The sequence below is a fragment of the Lactuca sativa genome, chromosome 7 (genome assembly GCF_002870075.4).
Source record: "Lactuca sativa cultivar Salinas chromosome 7, Lsat_Salinas_v11, whole genome shotgun sequence".
In the NCBI taxonomy this organism is placed as follows: domain Eukaryota; kingdom Viridiplantae; phylum Streptophyta; class Magnoliopsida; order Asterales; family Asteraceae; genus Lactuca; species Lactuca sativa.
In genome coordinates this window covers 150,367,461-150,374,112 of record NC_056629.2, presented here as the reverse complement: position 1 = coordinate 150,374,112, position 6,652 = coordinate 150,367,461, and positions in this window count along the sequence as shown.

Here is a 6,652-nt window from a genome sequence, read left to right as displayed (position 1 = left end):
TTCATTTATGTATTGGTTTGGTTTGTTTAGATAATTTTATGTTAGTTCATATGTTACACTAAAATGGAGGAGGATTGTTGGTGATTTTAGTGTCACCAGGCATTTTGGCTAACTGGAACTAACATGTGAGCTAAGGGGCTTATTATTTGTACTCTATATTATATGTATGTTGAATGTGGAGTGCATGCATGTATAAGATTAAATTATAAACCAGTACGATAGAATGGCGGGGGTCAAAGGGGTCGTGCCCCTTATAGGGTCCTAAGGGTAGCACTTCTAGTGGGGCCCAAGGGGCAGAGCCCTAGCAGTGGTCCCAAAAGGTCTTCGAAAATTTGAATTAGTTTTATTATGGAAAAATCAAATTCTAGTGGGTGATTATGGTAAGATTGACAAATCTTGTCAGCTTTGGAAACCGTTGATTATGCCATTAAATTCAAGATTCTCCTAACTAACTTAGAAGATAAAACCCTGATTTGTAATGCAAATATACGACTCCTCTTTTGAGATGTATAGAACCCTTATGATCTCTCTTCTTCTTCTACAACAATCACATAATTCATTTGGCGATTTGGATTGTGTTTCTATGCATAGATACACAAGTATCCTTTTGGGTTATCATAGATTGGGTTTCCTATAACCTAGGCATAAGGTGAAAATATCAGTTCGGAAAGTGAACTTACACGATCCATAAGTAATCCGATTCTCCACCATCACCCTAATATCCCCCAATAAATTATACAACTTTTTTTGTTTTATTATTGAGATATAAGGCTAAATTATTTGAGATTGCTTGGGGGAAGTTGTAGAATATTAGGATGAAGTATGAACATGTTTTTATTATTAATTTTATTCAAATCAATTTTAATTATTTTTTTGTTCTTCAAGTAATTATGTTTGTACAATAATTGAAGTTGAATGTTATTTTCGTGTTTGATATGCAACTAAGATATTGTATTGCAAATTCACTACGTGTTCAAAGGTCAAGTAGTTTAAAAATTAAGATGATTAGTTGAGTCAACATACGCTTTTGTAAACTTGTGATATTAGATATTTAATATTGCGATAGGTAATTGTAAGACACATTATTGCCAAACCATCTATGTAATTAAGCTAGAATACAAGGGAATATAAATATGTGAATTTGAATCATCCGAACAACTAAACCATAAGTAATCTTGTTTGTCTCATTGATTAATCTCATTTTTATAAAGTTATTAGCTTTTTATAAGTAATCTTATTTTTCATTGATTAATTAAAAATAATAATTCAGTTTTATTTCATAATCACTCGAGAAACCACCGGAGAAACCAACCGGATCTTGTTTGTTTGAGTTTTATGTTTCATCTTGAAGAGTCCCAGGATTAAGAGAATGAACACGAACAGTGGGGGCAAGTAATGCTGATTGCGAGTCAGTTGCTTCAGCAGGTTCTTCAGCTGTTGCAGTAGGTTGTATAGTAGCGACGTTCAGAACAGCATCAGGGACTGAAACAGTTGGTGCACTGGATGGGGGATCGACAGCAGGTCTGGAGGCAGCATATGGATGAATCTGTGAAGCAGCAGGGGAACTTGAAGCACATCAATCAGCAGGAGAATGATGAAAAACATTTCCATTACTGAATTCCCTTTTTGCCCCTGAGGTCTCTCACTGTTATTATTGTATTTTTTGCCATTACCCCAGAAATTAAATCCTTTATTAATATCACTTTTTTTTTTTCATTTTTTCAATAGCATCATAAATACCAAAGGGATCTAGTGAAACCTTATCATTCCTTTCTTCATTTTGTTCAGATTCTTGTAATTCACTCTAGGCCAAGTCATAAGCTGAAAAATCGTGAACAAAGGATGCGGTCCACCCTGGAGCTTCTTTGACACTAATCCAGTGTATAATCCCACCAACACGTACTTTGATCACTTCTAAAATGATAGATTGGATACTTGTAAGTATGCAGATTTGAACATTAGCACTTGAATTTATCTACGTTTATATCAATGTTTTAATTTGAACATGTTTCCATGAATGTTTTATATTTCCATTTGCATCTAGAAATTATTCATATTTAATTATCTATTTTATTTATGCAATCTAACCCACAAACCCAAATCTGAACCACAAACTCATATCTGACCCACGAACCTGCCAACTTGGAATACAAGGGAATATAAATATGTGAATCTGAATCATCCGAACAGCTAAACCATAAGTTGTCAGGTTCATGAACCCACTTATTTATATGGTTTCACAAGTTGGCAGGTTCGTAGGTTAAATATGGGTCCGTGGGACAGATTTGGGTTTGTGGGTTAGATTGCATAAATAAAATAAACAATTAAATATGAATAATTTCTAGATGCAAATGAAAATTAAAAACATTCATGGAAACATGTTAAAATTAAAACATTGATATAAACATAGATAAATTTAAGTGCTAATGTTCAAATCTGCATACTTACAATTATCCAATCTATCATTCCAGAAGTGATCAAAGTACGTGTTGGTGGGATTATACACTTGATTAGAGTCAAAGAAGCTCTGGGGTGGACCCCATCCTTTGTTCATGATTTTCCAGCTTATGATTTGTCCGAGAGTGAATTACAAGAATCTGAACAAAATGAAGAAAGGAATGATGAGGTTTCATTGGATCCCTTAGGTATTTATGATGCTATTGAAAAAATGAAAAAAGATGAGGTCATCAATGATATTAATAAAGGATTTAACTACTGGGGTAATGGCAAAAAATACAATAATAACAGTGAGAGACCTCAGGGGCAAAAAGGGAATTCAGTAATGGAATTTTTTTCATCATTCTCCTGCTGATCGATGTTCTTCAAGCTCCCTGCTGCTTCACAGATTCATCTATCTGTTGCCCCCAGACCTGCTGTCGAACCCCCAGCCAGTGCACCAACTGTTCCAGTCCCTGATGCTGTTCTGAACGTCGCTACTATACAACCTGTTGCAGCAGCTGAAGAACCTGCTGAAGCAACTGACTCGCAATCAACATTACCTGCCCCCACTGTTCGTGTTCATTCTGTTAATCCAGGGACTCTTCAAGATGAAACAGAAAACTCAAACAAACAAGCTCCGGTTGGTTTCTCCGATGGTTTTATTCGTATGTCGAGCATCCCATCTACGGATGATTCTCTATCTCATCCACCTGGATTTTCAAATATCAATCAAAGAGAGAATGACGTTTTCTCAGAGGGTTCTTTCAACACTGACTCAATAAAGGTTGAATCCCGAAAAACAATTGTTGTGGGAGGGAGTATTGGTTTAAATTTGAATAGCTGTTCTGGGCACGTGAAAAATACTATTCAAGAGGAGGGATTTAATAAAATTTAGATATGAATTGTCTATCTATTAATATCCAAGGAGCGGGTTTTTTTGAGAAACGGGTGTGGATAAAATCTCTTTGTATCAAATATAAGACAAATTTTCTAGCTATTCAAGAAACGAAGAAGGAACTAATAGACCTTTCTCTTCTTCGCTCATCGTGGGGTAACCTCGCATTCTCTCATGCTTTTTCTCCTTCTCATGGTGCTTCTGGAGGTATTCTGGTTGTCTGGGACCCAAATATTTTTATTTATAATAAAGTAACCATCTCGGATTGGTATGTGGCGGTGGAGGGGGTTTGGGCTGTCTTTAGCATGGATGTTTTGCTTATTTCTGTCTATGCTCCCCAAAAAGACGATTGTAAAATACAACTGTGGGATGAAATCTCTCTCTTGATTGCTTCTTTCTCTGGAGAATGTGTGCTTATGGGGGACTTTAACGAAGTCAGAACCGAGTCTGAAAGGTTTGGTTCTCAGTTTCAACATGTTCCTGCTAGATTTTTTAATCAATTTATTGATCAGGCCGATTTAGTTGATATTCCTATGGGGGGCCCCGGTATACGTGGAGCAACAAATAGGGATCCAAGTTTTCTAAACTGGATCGTTTTTTGGTCATTGAAGGTCTTTTGCAGCGCTTTCCTCATCTTATGGGATTGGTTCTGGAGAAAAATATACCTGACCACCGGTCTATTGTCTTATTAGAGCACTGGGGGGATTATGGTCCTTCTCCCTTCCGCATATTCCATTCTTGGTTTGAGCTTAAGAGTTTTGATGATGTGGTTCATAATTCCTGGAACTCCAATATTGTTGCAAATGGGATCAATAATCCTTGGGTTGTTTTTAAGAAGAAGCTCCAACTTCTCAAATCTAATTTAAGATTATGGAATTCTATTGCTCGTGACCGTCTAATTACCAAAAGGAAACTTCTTCAAGAAAAAGTTGAGGAGAGTGATGCCTCTCTTATTCTTGATGGTGGTAGTGTTATTCTTCGTGAAAAAAGAGTTTTAGCTATTAAAGAACTGACGGACTTAGATCATCTTTCTAGAAATGACCTGGCACAGAAAGCAAAAATTAAGTGGGCCATTGAAGGGGATGAGAATTCTAGTTTTTTTCGTGGTACTATCAATCGGAAACGACGTCAAACTTCTATAAGGGGTATCATGATCGATGGTGTTTGGGAGGATGACCCTGGGAAGGTTAAGAAGGAGTTCCAAAGTTACTATAAAAATCTTTTCTTGAAGAAAATAGGAAATTGTCCTACTACTGATCCTAGTATGTTTCATACCCTCACGGATGATCAAGTTCTCCTCTTTCATGCTCCTTTTTCTCATGATGAGATTAAAAGGGCTGTTTGGGATTGTGGCTCCGATCGGGCTCCTGGCTCGGATGGTTTTTCTTTTGGTTTCTTGAAAAAATATTGGGATCTTATTTCTGATGATTTGGTGGCTTTCATTCAACATTTTCACATCCATTGCTCGATCCCAAAAGGTTGTAATGCTTCTTTCTTTACGGTTATTACTAAAGTTCGAGACCTTAAGCATATTAAAGACTTTAGACCTATTAGTCTAAGTCTAATAGGGTGACAATATTAAATAATTGGTAAATTATTAGCTAATAGGTTGGCGGAGGTTATTGGTTCTATTATTAGTCTGGAGCAGTCTGCTTTTGTCAGGGGTAGACAAATCTTGGATGGTCCATTTCTTTTTTATGAGGTGGTGGCTTGGAGTAAGTCCTCGAATAATCCCCTTATGATTTTCAAAGTGGATTTTGAGAAGGCTTTTGATTTCGTTTTGTGGGAGTATCTTTTGGAGATTATGCAGATTATGGGCTTTGGCAATCTGTAGTGTGATTGGATCATGGAGCTTCTTAGATCTGCTAGGGCTTCGGTTCTTGTTAAAGGGTCCCCTACTGATGAATTTCAAATTCAATTTGGCCTACGACAAGGTGATCCATTGTCACCTTTTTTATTCATCCTGGTTATGGAAGGGCTTCATGTCACTCTTTGGAAAGCTCATAATGCTAATGTCTTTCGAGGTATTTCTATTAGTGGGATTGATATCTCCCATCTATTTTGTGTCGATGATGTTGTTTTGCTATCGAATTGGGACCCAGCTAATGTCCCCCGAATCATTCGTATCCTGCGGTCCTTTTATCTAGCTTCGGGGCTAAAAATCAACTTACTAAAAAGTAAGTTGATTGGAGTGGGAGTTCCATTGGCTCAGGTTGAGGTGGCGGCGCGTAAAGTTAGGTGTGCTCCTGATTCTTGTCCTTTTATTCATCTTGGAGTTCCTGTTGGCCACAACATGTCTCGGATCACTGCTTGGTCCTCAGTTGTTGATCGTTTTCAGTCTAAGCTCTCGGGTTGGAAAGCGAATTGTCTTTCTTCTGGAGGACGCCTAACTTTGATCAAATCAGTTCTTGGAAGTCTTGGAAGCTACTTAATGTCTATCTTCATGGTCCCGATCTCCTTTTTTAACACCTTGGAGTCTCTTCGAGCTAGTTTTTTTTTGGGTGCTGACATAGGTGAGAGACGCATGCATTGGGTTCACTGGGACAAGGTCTTAGCCCAAAAAAAGAATGAGGGTCTTGGTGTTGGTAGTTTGTATTCCTTTAATCGGGCTCTGCTCTATAAATCGCGATGAAGATTTTTTCATAATCTGGATTTGATTTGGGTTAAAGTTGTAAAGGCTATTTATGGTCCGGATGGTGGTTGTGGCTCTTTCTCTCATAGAAGAGGTTCAATTGGTCCTTGGAATGGTGTTATTCGGATGCTTGCGCAGCTTCATAATCATGATCTAGATCTCAGGCCTCTTAGTCCTATTAGAGTTGGTGATGGGAATAGAACTTCCTTCTGGCACGATGTATGGAAGGGGGATACCCAATTGGCTGCTTCTTTTCATAGGATTTATGCTCTAGATCTTCATAAATCCTTATCAGTCCGTAATAGGGTGCTTCTCAGTTGGAATTTAGATTGTCTCAGGCGTTCACCAAGAAGGGGTATTGAGGAGACTCAATGGGCTACTTTCATTTCCTTAATGCAGGGAGTTCTTCTTCAATCCACGCCTGATTGTTTGGGATGGACTATTGATGTCTCAAATTCTTTTTCTGTTTCTTCTCTCCGAGCTTTTTGGATAATCATATGTTACATTTAGGGGGTCCTGAAACTCGTTTGAATAATTGGGTGCCTATCAAGGTAAATATTTTTAGTTGGAGATTGCAGTTTGGAAGTCTTCCGACTAGAGAAAATCTTTCGCTCCGTGGGATTACTATGGATTCCATTCTTTGTCCCATCTGCTCTAATACTATTGAATCTATTGATCATCTTTTT